Source organism: Callorhinus ursinus, unplaced genomic scaffold (assembly GCF_003265705.2).
Source record: "Callorhinus ursinus isolate GAN/ISIS: 27379988/994484 unplaced genomic scaffold, GSC_fseal_2.0 scaffold35, whole genome shotgun sequence".
NCBI lineage: Eukaryota > Metazoa > Chordata > Mammalia > Carnivora > Otariidae > Callorhinus > Callorhinus ursinus.
The window spans coordinates 11,628,151-11,646,907 of record NW_027397097.1 but is presented as its reverse complement, the minus strand read 5'-3'; the positions used below and the strand labels follow the sequence as shown (position 1 = coordinate 11,646,907).

Genomic DNA, 18,757 nt, shown 5'->3' with positions numbered 1-18,757 from the left:
GTAAGGTGACTGTTAACTGTATGTTGTCTGTGTTCCTTTCTGATCTGTGCTGCTTTTAGGCTCTCTCTGCTTAGAGGACCCCTTTCAATATTTTTTGGAGGGCTGGTTTCATGTTTGCAAATTCCTTTAGTTTTTGTTTGTTCTGGAAGCTTTTTATCTCTCCTTCAATTTTCAATGACAGCCTAGCTGGATATAGTATTCTTGGCTGCATATTTTTCTCGTTTAGTGCTCTGAAGATATCTTGCCAGTCCTTTCTGGCCTGCCACGTCTCTGTGGATAGGTCTGTTGCCAATCTAATGTTTCTACCATTGTAGGTTACATATCTCTTCTCCCGAGCTGCTTTCAGGATTTTCTCTTTGTCTCTGAGACTCGTAAGTTTTACTATTAGATGTCGGGGTGTTGACCTATTTTTATTGATTTTGAGAGGGGTTCTCTGTGCCTCCTGGATTTTGATGCCTGTTTCCTTCCTCACATTAGGGAAGTTCTCTGCTATTATTTGCTCCAATATACCTTCTGCCCCCCTCTCTCTTTCTTCTTCTGGGATCCCAAGTATTCTAATGTTGTTTCGTCTTATCGAATCACTTATCTCTCGAATTCTGCCCTCGTGAACCTGTAATTGTTTCTCTCTCTTTTTCTCAGCTTTATTTTCCATCATTTTGTCTTCTATATCACTGATTCTCTCTTCTGCCTCATTTATCCTAGCATTTAGTGCCCGCATTTTTGATTGCACCTCATCAATAGCCCTTTTGATTTCGACTTGGTTAGATTTTAGTTCTTTTATTTCTCCAGAACGGGTTTCTCTAATAACTTCCACGCTTTTTTCAAGCCCAGCTAGTATCTTTAAAGTCATGATCCTGAACTCTAGGTCCAACATGGTACTAATGTCCTTATTGAGTAGGTCCCTGGCTGACGGTACTACCTCTTGTTCTTTTTGCTGAGGTGATTTTTTTCATCGTCATTTTGTCCAGAGGAGCATAGATGAATGAGAGAACAAAATGCTAACAGGTTTACAACGTCCCCAGCAAATATACTGTATACAAATCGGAAAAGACCTGAAACCAGTGGGAAAGAAAGGGAAAGAAAGAAAAAAGAAAGAGAAAAAAAAGAAAAAAAGATAAAAACAAAAACAGAACAATACAAAAAAGGCAGAATATGATCTAATATGATCAGGCTAGTGCATAGATCAGTGCCACACACTAGATTTTGGGCGTATTTTGGTCTGTTAGAAAAAGTGCCTCCTAAAATTTTAAAGGAAGAAAGACATATATGTACAAAATAAGGGTTGATACAATGAGGGGATGGAAGATGACTGTAAAGATGAAAATTATAAAAGATTTTATAAAAGGAGTTGATAAGATAAGATGTTGTTTGAAAAAGGAAAGAAGATTTAAGAAAAAAAAAGGGAAAAGGGAGAGAATGTGATCAGGCAGGAGACTAGAACAAAGCCATACACTAGTGATTTAGGGTATATTTTGATCTGTTAGAAGAAACTGTACCCCAAAATTTTAAAGAGAGAACAACTTATACATATATGCCAAAAATAAGGGTAACTACTATGAAGGGATAAAATATGACTCAAAATGAAAAATAAAATTTTTTTTTTAAAAATAGGGATTGATAAGATGTTGGTTGAAAAAGGGAAAAAGAAAAATAAAAAAAAACAGTTAACAAAAATTAACTTTTATGAACTAATGAATCATGTTAAAAAAAAAGCCATGAATTCTATGTGCAGTATTCCCCTAGCGCTGGAGTTCTCCTGTTCTCCTTGATCGGTAAACTTGGTCTTGGCTTGCTGGCTGTTCGTGCTGATCTTCTGGGGGAGGGGCCTGTTGCTGTGGTTTCCAAATGTCTTTGCTGGAGGCTGAATTGCCCCGCCCTTGTCGGTCGGGCTAAGGAAGCGCTCGGGTTTGCTCTTAGGAGCTTTTGTTCCCTGCAAGCTCTCGGCACAGCTTTGGAGGACCAGGGCAAAAATGGTGGCCTCCCAATCTCCACCCGGAGGAGCTGAGAACTCGGGGCCCTGCTCCTCAGTGTGTCCCCAGAGAAAAGCAGTCACTCCCGTGTCCCCGGTCTCCGGCCGCTCTCCGTGCTCACCCGGCCTGTGATCGAGCGTTGCTATCTCTGGCACCCGACCCCGCGCGGAGTCTCCAAACCCAGCAGATCCCTGCGGTGCGCTCCCGCGCCGCTCCTCCCCGGGAAGGAAGGGGAGTCTCCCCAGCTCTGCCGCTTGTTGGGTCCCTGCTGGAGGAGCAGTGGCCCGACTGAGCCGCGGATCACAGTTTATGGCAACCCCGAGCTGAGACCCCGCGCCTCGGCTCCGTCTCTGCAGCCAGCTTCCCCGCTCTGATAACTGGGAGCTCTGGCGCACTCAGGCATCCCGGTCTCTCTGTGACCCCAAGGGTCCTGAGACCACACTGTCCCGGGAGGATTCCACCCCCTGCTTAGCCACTGTAGCGATGTCCCTCAGCCGAGCCAACTTCTAAAAGGTCCGATTTTGTGCTCCGCGGCTCTATCACTTGCCAGAAGCGGCCGGCGGAGGCCCCTCCCCCGCCATCTATCCTCCCGAATATCGCCTCGGATTCACTTCTCCGCACGCCCTACCTTCCAGTAAGTGGTCGCTTCTCTGTTCAGAGAGTTGTTGCTACTCTCCTGTTCGATCTCCTGTTGAGTTCGTAGGTGTTCAGAATGGTTTGATCCCTATTCAGCTGAATTCCTGAGACCAGACGAAATCTAGGTCTCGTACTCCTCCGCCATCTTGCTCCGTCCCCCTCTGCTGGTTTATTTTTAATTCATTTTGTGGGATGATTCTCCTCATGGTGCCTTGTTTTCTTCTGGGCTCATATTTGACTGTGAAATGCTTAGTGTCCATAGAAAATTATTTGTGGGTCTTTTTCAAGGCTTAGGATGAGCTACTTTTATCTCAGGAATCTTTGAGTTGGCTAAGGCCAGGCACCAAAGGGCCTTTCTTATCAAACACCATTTTTACTTTGCTTGTTTTCAGAACTACAAAGATGGTAAGAATTTTAGCCATAATTAGGCTTGAGATTTATCTATAGCCCTAAAGTGCTTGTGGCATTATTTTCACACAGAATCTCCTTTCTCCCTGCTCAGTGGGAGGCCTGCTTCTCCCTCTCCCACTCCCCCCTGCTTGTGTTCCCTCCCTCTCTTGCTGTGTCTCTGTCAAATAAATAAATAAATAAAATCTTTAAAAAAAAAGAAAAAAAATGCCAGAAAAAAATGAAACTTCACACATAAGGGAACAACAATCTGAATGACATCTGATTTCTTATAAGAAAAAATAAATGACAGAGGACAGTAAGATGACATCAGTGCAAGGCTGAAAAAAATTAACTTAAAATTCTATATTCAAGGAAAATTTTTTTGAAAAATGAAAGTGAGATATAGACATTTTCAAATATACAGAAGTTGGAAGAATTTGTCAATGGGATATCTGAACTATAATACATTCTATAGGCTACTGGGCTTGCTGTGGCTTTTGTGGTAATCCCTCCTTCCTTGCTACCCACTACCCCCTGCCACCTACTCTGCTGCCTCAATCATGGGCATTCCACTGCCTCTGGGGGTATGTCCTTCTTTATCACCTTTTTGACCTTTCAGTACTACAATACTCTACAATACTACCTCTGCTGCTGCTACTTTTTTTTTCTTGTTCTTTTTCTTCTTCTTCTTCCTTTTTTTTTTTTTCCTTTGGAGTAGCTTAGTTTTACTTTCTAGGTTCTTAATTCTACCTTAACTTTTTCTTTAAACATTGAATGCACTGTTAAATTTCATACTGTTAAATTTCTTATCTGAGGTCTTTGATCATCTAAAGAAATTTATTATTTGTTGTTTCTCCTCAATCATATGGTGATTTGTTTCCTTTTGTGTTTGTTAATATTTTCGTGGTTCAATTTAATCTGAGTGCACCCAAGGGGGATGATGTTTTCCTTCAGTGGACTGCATTTGTTTCTATTGGAAACTGGTGGGCATTGCTGATTTAGTACTGCATTAGTCCTTGTTGAATGTCTAGGCTTAAGGTGGAGGAGTCCCAAGTTCATCCTGTACATCATGGGGGCTCAAGATATGACAGCACTAATGTGGGCATTTATCCTGAGGTAACTTAGCTTCCATATTCTCCTACAGCCCACTATTCTCAAATCTTGTTTTAGTTCTTTTTGCTGCTGTTTTTCCTTCCTTCTTTCCTTTCCCCCCTTACTTCATGATATGTTTGTAACTTATTATGAAGTCTGTATTAATACACCCAGGAATTAGTTATATTATTACAGAAGGGTCCTTCTAAACTGTCATGCTGCAGAGCCTGACAGATCAGAGTTTAATCTTTAGGCTGGAAATGTCACCCTGTCTCATTTAGTCTCAGTTGGTTTTCCCTGTGTGAAATGGAGACACAGATAAGGCCACTTTAAGATGATGCTGAGGACTGTTGAGGTATTTGTGAACTCACTTTGCAACCATTGGTTACACAGCAGTTGGCACATAGAATATGTTCAGTTATTCCTTGTCAAATGAGCCAGTAGATGAACATAAAGGCTTTACCACCTGTGGACCTAGAGAGAAAAATTGGAGCATTCTTAGCAGTTTCCCTTACTCAAGCTGGAGAAAGTCTTAGCAATGTTGTCCCCCTCCCTGTGAAGACATGCTGGGAGCAAACTATTAATAAAAGGAAAATGTGAAGAAAATGTTACTTGTTCTATGGGATTCTACTGGGAATGCTTGAGAAGGGGAGATGGAAGAGGATGTGAAAAACATGTTGACAGGATAAAACACAACACGATGGGTAGTGAACTTGAGAGCAGCTGTGAAAGGAATGAGCACAATAACAATCAGAAATTGCCAGAAGGAGAAAATACTGAAATAGTTACGTGCTGTTTTTCATCTCAGGCCCTTCTTGTCTAATAAACAGCTGTATGTGGTATGCATACTCTTCTTATGTTACTCTTTCCTCATTAATAAACCACCAACTGTTGTATTCTTAGCTACTGTTTATATAATTTCGTTTTCATTAACTTTTTAATTTAAACACCAACACTAGTGGGCTCTCTCACACATAATATTTTAATTAATACTTTAAAAAACAAGGTGAAATGGCATTTTAGTCCTTTTTCCAGTTAATAAAATTGAAGTTACTTTCTCATTTTTTCCTTTGATTTGCAAGACAAGATTCAGAGTCTTCCTAGTAGGATTATTTCCTTAGATTGTCTCCCCTTGACCCCACAGCTCAGATTTCTCAGCAATAGTCATGGCGTAAAATAGATCCTGTTTTTTTGTATGCCTGAATTCTATGATAAATTTTTATGTCTTGTATGTTTCTAAAGGGATTGAGCAGGTCTTTAGCATTTGGAGTTTAATTATTGGTTTGGTTGCTTTTGTAGTCTTTTCTCTTTGGTTGACAGATGTTTTCATGAATCTGCTTTTTACTTTACTTTCTTTATTCCTTTTGGCAATAATAAATCAATGCCAATACAGGATAGTTTAGTCTTAATGAGGAAAAATAAGAGAACTACAAAGCTGTGTTAATATACAGAAAGCATGCCATGAGACCCAGAGCTTTCAAAGTTTTGAGTTTGGTGGAAGTAATCTGAGAGAGGAAAAAATGATCTTTTATGTGATTTAGTGTCCACAGGATAAAAATAAGCACGTTGTTTGCAAGTAGCTCACATATTAATGAATGTATTTTTGTTGCTGTTTATCATCATAGAAGGAATGATGAACAACTCACTCAAAAGCATTCCTTCAGAAAATACAGCTTGTGTTGGTGGGGCTACTTATTACTATATCTTTTGGGGGCTTTATGACACAACATAAAAATAAAGAATGATTCAATGAAAGCAGTTCCATAACAGGAAATATGGTACAGCCCAGGTGTGTAGTTTTTACATCTAATTTTTATATGTATTTAAATAAAATTTAAAAAGCCATTTAAAGTGCATGTTTTGATGAGTTTTGACAAATTGATACACCCACATATCCATATATTCACCACAAACATTTTTGTCACCTCTAAAATTTTTGTGTCCCATTCTAGTGAGTCCCCCCATATTTTCTAAGGCACCACTGATATATTTCTTTACTAAAAATTTAGATTTTTCTTTGCCAGAGTTTCAACTAAATGTAATCATAAATATGTACTAGCTTCCTTTGGTCAGCATAGTGCTCTTGGGATTCATCTTTATTGCTAAATGTGTATCTACTTCATTCAGTTTTGTTGACCAGTATTCCACTGTATAACTAGGCCACATTTTAAAGCCAAATAGAAGTTTCTTTACCTAGAATATCTTTGACCTGATTCTTTAGGCTGAACAGTTTTTCTAGAGTTTAAGTATATTAATTCCCCAAAGAAAATGTTTTTATTATGCAATATATTTATATGCTAATGTAGCAAGATATTAAAATACATTTTTTCTGTCATTAGTAGCTAAAAGCTCAAGAAAATAGGTGGCAAATACTACCACGTTCCAGAGTGAGGTGCAAATCTCCCCGAATGAATTTAGAAAGCAAGCAATCAAGAACTGTTTTCTCAGCTTTTTGTTTACCTCCCACCTCAGTTATTTAAGACATTGGAGAGACCAAGAGAGCATCCAGGCTTCGAGCTGAACTTTCTAGAGTGTTGTTAGTGTGCTATGAGTTCTATAGACTCATGAGCAATGGTGTCAGTAGCTCTTCCTTTATGCCAAATGAAATGGGCTTCAAGGAGACCACTTGGAGAACTTGATCCTGTGCCCCTAGAGTCTGTTAAGATGCAGAGTCTGTGAGGTCTCCAAGTGAAAGACTATGGCTGGAGCTGCATGTTTGACAGTAGAGCGAAGGTTTGTAGCTGCATTGTAGAAGTACCTGTGCTGTGCTCCTACCAATGATGAGTCAAGGTATGTTTTGTGAGGAGAAAAGTGTGTGTGTGTGTGTGTGTGTGTGTGTGTGTGTGTGTGTGTGTGTTGGAGGGGGAGATATGGAACCTCAGGCCATGTTAAAGGGATATTGTCCAATGACTACCTTGGAGGGATGGTGGAACACCAACAAAAAATAAAAGAGATTATTTGTGGAAATTTCGATGTATACCCAGAGGTTGAAAGGGGGTGCATTTTCCATGTTAGGGAACTGTAGGAAAAGACTGCAGCATTTGATTCAAGGGGCTTCTCCAAAGAACCTATGAAAGCATCTTATGAGAGAATGAATCCTCTTGATTTTCTCAAGTCCAGAGAGTACAGACATGAACATATGGTAGGCCAGTAAGCTAAGACCTTTCTGCCTTTAAAACTTTTCTACTTCCCCTGTGTTCAACACTGGAAATACTGAAGTAAACTGGTAAATAGGGAAAGAAGAGTAAAAGCACAGAAGAAGTGGAAAATAAAATCAAACACACACCTTTAAAGTAGGTCTAAGCTGGGAGAGGGCAAGAATTTCAACTCTAAGTCTAGACATTTATTTTATTCTTATACCTTATTGGACATATAGCTAACTGAGTGATGAATACTTTGTGATTTACAAATGGCATCTGAGGAGCAGTTATGAGATAGGCCTACAGAGGATGCATGACTGGGCAGTAGAGAAGAAAAGGATAACACTTTTTTTTTTTTTCAGATTGTATTCCATAAACCCAGCTTGTTCAAAATTCATATAGTTTGTTTATGCTTGCATGATTGCAGTTTATTTTCAAAAATAAATTTAACTGGCCAAAATGGCTAACAGTAACCACAATTAGTGTGCCATCAGTGTGAAATCTTTGCTACCATCTATTATGAAACACACCACCATATCCATGCAATAGATAACCACCATGCCATTAGCAGGCCTGGTAGATATAACCTTTCACATACCATACAGTGTGGAAAAGAATGCTTTAATTTTAAAAATGCTTTAATTTATAAAATGGATGATTGCAAAAATAGGATCTCTTTAGAAGAATTTGCAGCTTGAATTATTCTGGTGGGTAGCCTCTTAGATAAGTAATCTTCTGTTGTATCTAGAATCATTTTGGGGCAGCAAGCCTTTTAGGTAATTCCGCAGAAGTATCAGCTCAGATAATAACATATATTGGCTGGCAGAGAGTGTTTAAAATGGCAACAGCATTTCTAGATAGGCAGCTGGGATTCTTGGTCTGAGTGGGTGGAAGACTTATGTTTTGGGGTGATTGATTTGATTTGGAAAAGAACTCCAGGTGAAGTTGGCTTCATTTCATGGAAAGAATAAAGTGGCAAGCGGTAGGTGAGCTATCAGGTTATTAATCAAGTGGAGGAATTGGGGGTCCTAATCATAGAGTCAGAAGACAACTGGATCGAGGTTGACATCCAGATAATTGCTGTCCACTTTATCAGCTCCAGATGCTGGGAGTAAAATAGCGGAAGTAATGCAGAAACCACCTATTATATGTGAGGAATTAAGATTTCATCTCTACCATGTTACCAATATTGCTTTAGTTAAAGTCACTAATAACCTTTAGATGGAAAAAGCCAGTGGTATTGTTACTAGTCTTATTTTCCCACTTTGATACATTTGATACTTTCCTCCTTCTTGAAACATTTTATTCACTATCTGTCATAGATACATCTTTCTGGGCCCTCCTATCTCAATGGTCATTCCTCAGTCTCCTTTACTGTATTTTAATGTCTTATACTAGAATTTTGTATATTGGAATGGCAGAGGTCTCCATCTGCATACTTATTTTATTCTCTACCCAAATACACTCTTAAAGAGATTTCAACCATCCCATGTTTTAATGCCATGTATTTGTTGACAAACATCCCAGTATATAATACTATCTTTGACTTTTCTCTGAATTCCAGTGTCCTATCCAAAAGCTTACTAGGTGTGCCACCTGGATGATTTTTACCTTCAAACTTCCCATTCCCTTGGTCTCCCTTTTTTAATAAGTGGTAACTGGAATTTTAATGTTCAGGATAGGAAAAAATGTAAGGTCATTCTGGAAACCTCTTCCTCTGACATTCTACATCTGTTATGGGCTGAATTGTGGCCCTGCAAAATTCATATGTTGAAGCCCTAACCCACAATACCTCAGAATATGACTGTGTTTGGAGATAGGGCATTATTTAGAGGGTAATTAAGGTAAAATGAGGTCATGGGAGGTCATAATTCAATATGAGTGCTGTCCTTATAAAAAGAGGAGATTAGTACACAGATACACATAGAAGAAGGACTGTGTGAAGGTTACAGGGAAAAGAAGATGGCTATTTGCAAGCCAAGGAGAGAAGCCTTAGAAGAAAGCAGTCCTGCCAACACCTTGATCTTGGATTTCTAGCTTTCAGATCTGTGAGACAATGGATTTCTGTTGTTTAAACACCCAGTCTGTGGTGTTTTGTTAAGGCAACCCTAACAGACGAATAAAATCTCTAATCTATCAGTCACTGCTCTTGTTTCTGGTTTAAAACCTGTATCTCAAATCTGATCATTTGCCATCACCTCCTGTGTTCCTCTTATGGTTCAAGTCACCACAAATTTTATTTGGTTCCTCTAATATCTTCTTTTTTTTTTTTTGGTGAAAAATTTATATTTAGATTTAGCCAGCTGGACTCAGTTTAGATGATTCCATTTTGTTGGCAGCATCCAAAGCATCATAGTCAGGAGCCAGTCAAACATATGCCTTCTTCTCTCCATCAGGCCTGATCAAGGTGTTGACCTTGGCCACATCAATGTCGTAGAGCTTCTTCACAGCCTGATCTAGTACTTATTGGCCTTGACATCCACAATGAACACAAGTGTGTTGTTGTCTTCTACTTTCTTCATGGTTGACTCAGTAGTCAGGGGGAACTTGATGATGGCATAGTGATCAAGCTTGTTTCTCCTGGGGGCACTCTTTCGAGGATATTTGGGCTGCCTCCACAGACGCATTGTCTTGGGTTGTCTGAATGTAGGTGACGTGTGGATCTTCTTTTTTGTGTGTGACTGTGGACGCCTTTCAGCACCGCTTTCTCAGCCTTCAAAGCCTTTGCTCGGCTTCGAATTTGGGAGCGGCAGGGGCTTCCTTCTTAGCCTTCAGCGCCATCTTCGTAAAAGGGCTCCTCTGATATCATCTTAACTGAAATTCCTACTTTTATTTATTCTCTTTTGAGTTATTTCTATTAAACTGACAGAGCAGTTCACCTAGGCTCAAAACCTTCCTATAGCTTCTCAGTTTCAAATTCAAAAAATTGTACTATGGATTATAAGACCTTACATGATGTGTTCCCACCCCCACCCTGGTACTTTTCTCTTATTATCTTTCACCCCTCTCCCCTTGGCTTCCTCCTTCTCCTTGCTTTTTGACTACTCCAAGCTCACTTTTATCTCAGGAACTCTGTATGACTATTCCCTCTATCTGGAGATTAATGGAGATTTTTCTCTTACTTCTTGCAAGTTTTTGCTCGAATGTGGACTCATCAAAGGTAAGTTCTTTTTTTTTAAATTATGTTATGTTAGTCACCATACATTACATCATTAGTTTTTGATGTAGTGTTCCATGATTCATTGTTTGCGTATAACACCCAGTGCTCCATGCAGTACATGCCCTCTTTAATACCCAGCACCAGGCTAACCAATCCCCCCAGCCCCGTCCACTCTAGAACCCTCAGTTTGTTTCTCAGAGTCCATAGTCTCTCATGGTTCATGTCCCCTTCTGATTTCCCCCCTTACTTTTACCTTCATGCTATCTTCTTCTTTTCTTTTTTTTTTTAACATAAAATATATTATTTGTTTCAGAGGTACAGATCTGTGATTCAACAATCTTACACAATTCACAGTGCTCACCATAGCACATACCCTCCCCAATGTCTGTCACCCAGCCACCCCATCCCTCCCACCCTCCCACCACTCCAACAACCTTCAGTTTGTTTCCTGAGATTAAGAATTCCTCATATCAGTGAGGTCATATGATACATGTCTTTCTCTGATTGACTTATTTTGCTCAGCATAATACCCTCCAGTTCCAGCCACGTCGTTGTAAATGGCAAGATTTCATTCCTTTTGATGGCTGCATAATATTCCATTGTATGTATATGTGTGTATATATATATACCACATCTTCTTTTTTGATTCATCTGTCGATGGACATCTTGGCTCTTTTAATTAGGCTATTGTGGACACTGCTGCTATAAACATCGGGGTGCACATACCCCTTCAGATCCCTACATTTGTATCTTTGGGGTAAATACCCAGTAGTGCAATTCCTGGATCGTATGGTAGCTCTATTTTCAACATTTTGGAGAACCTCCATACTGTTTTCCAGAGTGGCTGTACCAGCATGCATTCCCATCAAGAGTGTAGGAGGATTCTCCTTTCTCTGCATCCCCGCCAACATCTGTCATTTCCTGACTTGTTAATTTAAGCCATTCTGACGGGTGTGAGGTGGTATCTCATTGAGGTTTTGATTTGGATTTCCCTGATGCCGAGTGATATTGAGTACTTTTTCATGTGTCTGTTGGCCATTTGGACGTCTTCTTTGGAAAAATGTCTGTTCATGTCTTCTGCCCATTTCTTGACTGGATTATTTGTTTTTTGGGTGTTGAATTTGGTAAGTTCTTTATAGATTTTGGATATTAGCCCTTTATCTGAGATGCCATTTGCAAATATTTTCTCCCATTCTGTCGGTTGTCTTTTGGTTTTGTGGACTGTTTCTTTTGCTGTGCAAAAGCTTTTTATCTTGATGAAGTCCCAACAGTTCATTTTTGCCCTTGCTTCCCTTGCCTTTGGCGATGTTTCTAGGAAGAAGATGCTGTGGCTGAGGTCGAATATGTTGCTGCCTGTGTTCTCCTTTAGGATTTTGATGGACTCCTATCTCACATTTAGGTCTTTCAACCATTTGGAGTCTACTTTTGTGTGTGGTGTAAGGAAATGGTCCAGTTTCATTCTTCTGAATGTGGCTGTACAATTTTCCCAACACCATTTGTTGAAGAGACTGACGTTTTTCCATTGGACATTCTTTCCTGCTTCGTCAAAGATTAGTTGACCATAGAGTTGAGGGTCCATTTCTGGGCTCTCAATTCTGTTCCATTGATCTATGTGTCTGTTTTTGTGCCGGTACCATACCGTCTTGATGATGACAGCTTTGTAATAGAGCTGGAAGTCCGGAATTGTGATGCCACCGGCTTTGCTTTTCTTTTTCAACATTCCTCTGGCTGTTTGAGGTCTTTTCTGGTTCCATACAAATTTTAGGATTATTTGTTACATTTCTTTGAAAAAAGTGGATGGTACTTTGATAGGGATTGCATTAAATGTGTAGATTGCTCTAGGTAGCATTGACATCTTCACAATGTTGGTTCTCCCAATCCATGAGCATGGAACGTTTTTCCATTTCTTTGTGTCTTCTTCAATTTCTTTCATGAGTATTTTATAGTTTTCTGAGTACAGATTCTTTGCCTCTTTGGTTAGATTTATTCCTATGTATCTTCTGGTTTGGGGTGCAATTGTAAATAGGATCGACTCCTTGATTTGTTTCTCTTCTGTCTTGTTGTTGGTGTATAGGAATGCCACTGATTTCTGTGCATTGATTTTATATCCTGCCACTTAACTGAACTCCTGTATGAGTTCTAGCAGTTTTGGGGTGGAGTCTTTTGGGTTTTCCACATAAAGATTCATATCATCTGCAAAGAGTGAGAGTTTGACTTCTTCTTTGCCTATTTGGATGCCTTTTATTTCTTTTTGTTGTCTGATTGCTGTGGCTAGGCTTCTAATACTATGTTTAATAGCAGTGGTGAGAGTGGACATCCCTGCTGTGTTCCTGACCTGAGGGGGAAAGCTCTGGTTTTCCCATTGAGAATAATATTTGCTGTGGGTATTTCATAGATGGCTTTTATGATATTGACGTATGTATCCTCTATCCCTATACTCTGAAGAGTTTTGATCAAGAAAGAACGCTGTACTTGGTCAAATGCTTTTTCTGCATCCATTGAGAGGATCATATGATTCTTGTTCTTTCTTTTATTAACGTATTATATCACATTGATTTGCAGATGTTGAACCAGCCTTGCAGCCCAGGGATAAATCCTACTTGGTCGTGGTGAATAATCCTTTTAATGTACTGTTGGATCCTATTGGCTAGTATTTTCGTGAGAATTTTTGCATCCATGTTCATCAAGGATATTGGTCTGTCATTCTCCTTTTTGATGGGGTCTTTGTCTGGTTTTGGGATCAAGGTAATGGTGGCCTCATAAAATGAGTTTGGAAGTTTTCCTTCCATTTCTATTTTTTGGAACAGTTTCAGGAGAATAGGTATTAATTCTTCTTTAAATGTCTGATAGAATTCCCCTGGGAAGCCATCTGGCCCTGGGCTTTTGTTTGTTGGGAGATTTTTGATGACTGCTTCAATTTCCTTAGTGGTTATAGGTCTGTTCAGGTTTTCTATTTCTTCCTGGTTCAGTTTTGGTAGTTAATACATCTGTAGGAATGCATCCATTTCTTCCAGGTTATCTAATTTGCTGGCATAGAGTTGCTCATAATGTGTTCTTATAATTGTTTGTATTTCTTTGGTGTTGGTTGTGATCTTTCCTCTTTCATTCATGATTTTATTGATTTGGGTCATTTCTCTTTCCTTTTTGATAAGTCTGGCCAGGGGTTTATCAATCTTGGTAATTCTTTCAAAGAACAAGCTCCTAGTTTCGTTGATCTGTTCTACTGTTCTTTTGGTTTCTATTTCATTGGTTTCTGCTCTCATGTTTATTATTTCTCTTCTTCTGCTGGGTTTAGGCTTTATTTGCTGTTTTTTTCTCCAGCTCCTTTACGTGTAGGGTTAGGTTGTGTCTTTGAGACCTTTCTTGTTTCTTGAGAAAGGCTTGTATTGCTATATACTTTCCTCTTAGGACTGCCTTTGCTGCATCCCAAGGATTTTGAATATTTTCATTTGTTGCCATGAATTGTTTAATTCTTCTTTAATTTCCTGGTTGACCCATTCATTGTTTAGTATGATGCTCTTTAGCCTCCATGTATTTGAGTTCTTTCTGACTTTCCACCTCTGATTAAGTTCTAGTTTCACAGCATTGTGGTATGAAAATATGCATGGAATGATCCTAATCTTTTGGTCCCGGTTGACATCTGATTTGTGACCTATGATGTGATCTATTCTGGAGAATGTTCTATGGGCCCTAGAGAAGAATGTGTATTCTGTTGCTTTGGGATCGAATGTTCTGAATATATCTGCGAAGTCCATTTGGTCCAGTGCGTCATTTAAAGTCTTTATTTCCTTGTTGATCTTTTGCTTAGATGATGTCCATTTCAGTGAGGGGGATGTTAAAGTCTCTCACTATTATTGTATTGTAGGTGTGTTTCTTTGCTTTTGTTATTAGTTTGCTTATATAATTGACTTCTCCTATGTTAGGGGCATAGATATTTACAATTGTTAGATATCTTGTTGGATAGACCCTTTAAGTAGGATATAGTGTCCTTCCTCATCTCTTATTACAGTCTTTGTTTTAATATCTAATTTGTCTTTAGGTGTCCATTGGTATGGTAAATGGTTTCCACCCCCTCACTTTTAGTCTGGGCGAGTCTTTGGGTCTACAATGAGTCTCTTGCAGACAGCATATCGCTGGGTCTTGTTTTTTATCCAATCTGATAGCCTGTGTCTTTTGATTGGGGTATTTAGCCCATTTACATTCAGGGTAACAATTGAAAGATATGAATTTAGGGCCATTGTATTGCTTGTAATGTGACTGTTACTGTATATTGTCTGTCTTCCTTTCTGGTCTATGTCACTTTTAGGCTCTTTTTGCTTAGAGGACCCCTTTCAAATTTTCTTGTAGGGCTGGTTTTGTGTTTGCAAATTCCTTTGGTTTTTGTTTGTCCTGGATGCTTTTTATCTCTCCTTCTATTTTCAATGAGAGCCTAGCTGGGTATAGTATTCTTGGCTGCATATTTTTCTCTTTTAGTGCTTTGAAGATATCATACCAGTCCTTTCTGGCCTGCCAGGTCTCTGTGAATAGGTCTGTTGCCAATCTAATATTTCTACCATTGTAGGTTACAGACCTCTTTTCCTGAGCTGCTTTCAGGTTTTTCTCTTTGTCTCTGAGACTCATAGGTCTTACTATTAGATGTCAGGGTGTTGACTTATTTTTATTGATTTTGAGGGGGATTCTCTGTACCATGTGGATTTTGATGCCTGTTTCCTTCCCCAAATTAGGGAAGTTCTCTGCTATATTTGCTCAAAATACCTTCTGCCCCTCTCTCTCTTTCTTCTTCTTCTGGGATCCCAATTATTCTAATATTGTTTCATCTTATGATATCACTTATCTCTCGAATTCTTCCCTCGTGATCCAGTAGTTGTTTATCTCTCTTTTTCTCAGCTTCTCTATTTTCCATCCTTTGGTCTTCTATATCACTAATTCTCTCTTCTGCCTCATTTATCCTAAGAGTTAGAGCCTCCATTTTTTATTGCACCGCTTTTTTGATTTCAACTTGGTTAGATTTTAGTTCTTTTATTTCTTTAGAAAGAGTTTCCTTAATATCTTCCATTCTTTTTTCAAGCTCAGCTAGTATCTTTAAAATCATCATTCTGAACTCTAGTTCCGACATCTTAGTAATGTCCATATTAATTAGGTCTCTGGCAGTTGGTACTGCCTCTTGTTCTTTTCGTTTTGGTGATTTTTTCCATCCAGTCATTTTGTCCAGAGGACAATAGATGAATGAAAGAACAAAATGCTAACACGGTACCAACATCCCCAGAAAATATACAGTAAACAAATCAGAAAAGACCTGAAATTGGGGGAAATGAAAGGGAAAGAAAGAAAAAAGAAAAAGAAACAAAAAGAAAATGAAAAAGATAAAAACAAACAGAAACAAAACAAAACAAACAAACAAACAAAAACAGAATATGATCCTATATTAGCAAGCTGGTGCATAGATCAGTGCCACACACTAGATTTTGGGCATATATTGGTCTGTTAGAAGAAAGTGCTTCTCAAAATTTTAAAGAAAGAAAAACTTATATATGTACAAAAATAAGGGTAAATATGATGAAGGGATGGAATATGACTGTAAAGATGAAAATTATAAAAGATTTTATAAAAGGAATTGATAAGATAAGAAGTTGGTTGAAAAAGATAGAAGAGGATTTTAAAAAAAATAAACGGGAGAGAATGTGATCAGGCAGGAGACTAGAACAAAGCCATACACTAGAGATTTTAGGGTATATTTTGGTCTTTTAGAAGAAACTGTATCCCAAAATTTTAAAGAGAGAACAACTTATATATATATACCAAAAATAAGGTTAACTAGTATGAGGGGATAGAATATGACTCTAAAGATGAAAAATAAATAGATTTTTTAAAAAGGGATTGATAAGATGTTGGTTGAAAAACAGAGAAAGAAAAATTCAAAAAAAAAAGAAAAAGTTTAAAAAAATGAACTTTGAAAAACTGAAGAATCATGGGAAAAAAGCCATGAATTCTATATGTAGTATTCCCCTAATGCTGGAGTTCTGCCATTCTCAGTGATCAGTAAACTCGGTCTTGGCTGGCTGTTCTTGCTGATCTTCTGGGGGAGGGGCCTGTTGCCATGGTTCCCAAATGTCTTTGAAGGAGTCTGAATTGTCCCGCCCTTGCTGGGTCGGGCTATGTAATTTGCTGGGGTTTGCTCTCAGGAGCTTTTGTTCCCTGCAAGCTTTCCTTACAGCTTTGGAGGACGAGAGTGAAAGTGGCAGCCTTCCAATCTCCACCCTGGAGGAGCTGAGAACTCAGGGGCCCCACTCCTCAATGCGCCCCAAGAGAAAAGCAGTCAATCACTCCTGTCTTCTTGGTCTCCGGCCTCACTCCATGCTCACCCCGCCAGTGATCAAGCATTTCTGTCTCTGGCACATGACCCCATGTGGAGTCTCCAAACCCAGCAGATCCCTGTGGTGTGCTCCCATGATGCTCATCCCGGGGGAGGGAGGGGAGTCTCCCCCGATCTGCCGCTTTTTGGGTCCTTGCTATAAGAGCAATGGCCCCATTGTGCTGCAGATCATGGTTTATGTCATCCCCGAGGTTAGAGCCCACTCCTCGGCTACATCTCTGCAGCCAGCTTCCCTGCTCTGATACCTGGGAGATCTTCTGCACTCAGGCACCTCCAATCTTTCTGTGACCTCAAGGGTCCTGAGACCGCACTGTCCCAATGAGGGTTCTAACTCCCACTTAGCTACTGGAGTGACGTCCCTCAGCGGAGCTGACTTTTAAAAGTGCTGATTTTGTGCTCTGCTCCTCGATCACTTGCCAGTAGCGGCTGATGGAACCCCCCTCCCCACCGTCTATCTTCCCGAATATCACCTCAGATTCATTCTCTGCACGTCCTACCTTCTAGAAAGTGGTCGCTTTTCTGTTCAGAGAGTTGCTGCTATTCTTTTCTTCGATCTCCTGTTGAGTTTGTAGGTGTTCAGAATGGTTTGATCCCTATCTAGCTGAAGTCCTCCTGGGACCAGGAAATTTAGGTCTCCTACTCCTCCGCCATCTTCCTAGACCCCCAAAGGGAAGTTCTTGATTATACTATGTAAAATGGCATTTCTACCCTAGTCACTCTCAATCCCCTTGCATGCTTTATTTGCCTTTATAACACTTACCAAATTCAGTATGTTTTACTTATATTCTATCCCTCTAGAATGTAAACTGTATCATTACCTGGAAGTTTGTTTTTTAACTGTTTCATTGCCAGCACATATCATGGTGCCTGGCACAATGCTCAATAAATATTTATTGATCACTTAATTAATACACACTGATATGCTCACTACAGGATAGGCTCAGGAAGTGAATATAATTGAATGTTGAGGACATCTGGGCTTGTACTGGGGAAGAACTGCCAAAAACATTGAATTGCAGGCTCAGTTTTGATAGGTATAACAAACTAAACAATTCAAAGTGGTTATGTAAATAACAGTTTGCTTGCTCCAACCAATGCCTACAGAGGGCCACTAATAATGCAGTACTCTTGGTTGATTTGCAAAAGATAGTAAGTTTTATATGGATTGCTCTAGTTTCTCTACCTGTACTTTTTTTCCTCCCTTTTGTTTATGAAGCTTGTTTATTTTCCATTCTTTCCATTTCAGTATAGTGAGATTTGATCTCTGTTTTCCCTAGAAAACAGCAGGGATCAGTGTATGGAGGTATGGGGAAAAAGCTCTGTTCCAAATTTACAAAATGCTTTCTAGAAGTCAGAGCTTTCCAGGGATAGCTAGCCTGCATTAGCAGGTGGTATGTTCTCTAGCAGTATTAATGTTATAGTTGGAGGAACACTTGTGGGAGTGTTGCAGAGAGGGACAAAAGCACTGGATTTCAATTTTAGATGGCTTTAGGGTAGCTGATCCTCTTATCAGCCTTTATAGGGGCAGGGGGACAGAACAGATACCAAAAACAATATACCTATTAATATCAATGGAAGACAAGATAGTCATATAGCCATTTATTTATATCTATGCCTTTTCTCCCTTAGTAGATCACAAACCAATCAAGGACAGTAAATAATTGAGCAGTAATGATGGTTATGACCAATGCTGATGGCATCAATGACAACAGTGTTTTTTAAAAAATATATTTTTTATGCGTTCTTAGTTATAAATATTCACTGTCTATTCTTGAAAATTAGAAAATGTTATCTAAAATTTGCATGACTCATGGATAGCCAGAATTAACCTTGGGTGCCCTGGGTCTTTTTCCCATACAAAATGAAATTTTTCTTTTCTTCTCCCCTTCCCCTCCTTTCTCCTCCTCCTCCTTCTTTCTATTTTCTTTTTTCTTTTCTTTTCTTTTTTCTTTCTTTCTTTCTTTCTTTCTTTCTTTCTTTCTTTCTTTCTTTCTTT

General features: G+C 39.2%; 1 long non-coding RNA gene across 2 annotated transcripts in view; it reads left to right on the top strand.

Moving 5' to 3' along the window:
• LOC112806225 (uncharacterized) overlaps positions 1 to 18,757 on the top strand; it is a 198,357-nt gene that overhangs the window by 62,197 nt on the left and 117,403 nt on the right. Inside the window, exon 1 of one of the 2 annotated variants that reach the window (XR_003203830.2) lies at positions 2,547 to 2,604. The exons of the other annotated variant lie outside the window; for it this stretch is intronic. This is a non-coding gene — a long non-coding RNA (uncharacterized lncRNA). Of the gene's footprint in view, positions 1 to 2,546; positions 2,605 to 18,757 lie in introns of those variants that run through there. 2 annotated transcript variants of the gene reach the window in all.